The sequence below is a fragment of the Austrofundulus limnaeus genome, unplaced genomic scaffold (genome assembly GCF_001266775.1).
Source record: "Austrofundulus limnaeus strain Quisiro unplaced genomic scaffold, Austrofundulus_limnaeus-1.0 Scaffold466, whole genome shotgun sequence".
In the NCBI taxonomy this organism is placed as follows: Eukaryota; Metazoa; Chordata; class Actinopteri; order Cyprinodontiformes; family Rivulidae; genus Austrofundulus; species Austrofundulus limnaeus.
Genome location: NW_013952868.1, coordinates 187,931 through 189,161, shown reverse-complemented (window position 1 = coordinate 189,161; position 1,231 = coordinate 187,931). Strand labels below are relative to the sequence as shown.

Below are 1,231 nucleotides of genomic sequence, written 5' to 3'. Positions count from 1 at the left end.
CCCCCTAACCCCCGTGTAAATTACGTGGGTGGCTAAAAGCTAACTGTAATAGAATTGTAGATAACCACTTACAGTAGCAGAATGGTAGCTAAAAACAAAAATAACATAGGAAGACCAAAATAGAGCAAGCATACCAAAGTTAATTTTGGAGAACAATGTTGCTGATCTTGTAAGTCTGTTCTTATTTTTCTATGTGTGATACAAATCTTGTTTTATCATTCAGTCTTCAGCATCCTTTGGTGAACTGAGTTAAATGTAAATAAAACACAACCAGGGCAGCTCTGGCTGTGCAGATAAGAAATGTTGCTTTCTGTTCATAGGATTGTCATCCTTTGTAGGAGCTTTTTCAAATAAGGAAATTAAGGATGGAAAATTTAAAAGAAGAGGTAGTGAGAATAAATAGAGTCCAAAAATGGTCATGTAGCTGTGATAGAGAGATTTCCACACTTGGCTAGTCATCCATACAGAGCTCCTATCTACTGTCACTCCCTGGGGCAATAGGGTGCTAGTGCTTTTCATAAAGTTTTGATCAAATGGCTACTGACGTGCTTTGTGCACTTTGTTCTACGAGGCAAATGAGCTGAGACAGTTGCCAAAAGAGCTGTTACCCACCACAGTCAATTTAATGAGAAGTCTGAGGGCAGGTGAAAGTAAGAGTATTCTACTTATTCAACAGAGTACAGGACGCTCCTCTCATCAGTACGAGGGCAACCAGGGTCAACAACATGCAATGTAACAATGAAAAAATGAAAATKTGGACAGTTGTGACTGGAGATGAGTGCTTTCAAAGCATGCCAAATAAACACTAGGGCACAGTTACTGCTGGCATTGTACTTTGCAGCCTTTCACCTCCTCTGGATGACATTAATCAGGCCTCCAGTTCTAATGTAAAGAACCTTGGTGTTATTTTTGATCAGGATATGTCTTTTAACCCCCACATAAAAAATGTTACCAGGACTGCCTTCATCCACCTGCGTAATATCACTAAACTTAGAAATATTTTGTCCAAAAATGACGCGGAAAAACTGATTCATGCATTTATTACATCTAGGCTGGATTACTGTAATTCTTTATTATCTGGGCATCCAAAAAACTCTTTAAGAAGTCTTCAGTTGATCCAAAATGCTGCTGCTAGAGTTTTAATGAGAGTTGGAAGGAGAGACCATATTTCTCCAGTTTTAGCTTCTCTCCACTGGCTCCCTGTCAAATTCAGAATAGAATTTAAAATATT

The 1,231-nt window shown here is 38.6% G+C and overlaps 1 protein-coding gene across 2 annotated transcripts in view; it reads left to right on the top strand.

The window, feature by feature from the left end:
- The window catches only part of rps6ka5 (ribosomal protein S6 kinase, polypeptide 5), a 60,110-nt gene that overhangs the window by 50,073 nt on the left and 8,806 nt on the right, over positions 1-1,231 (top strand). The window lies entirely within an intron of this gene.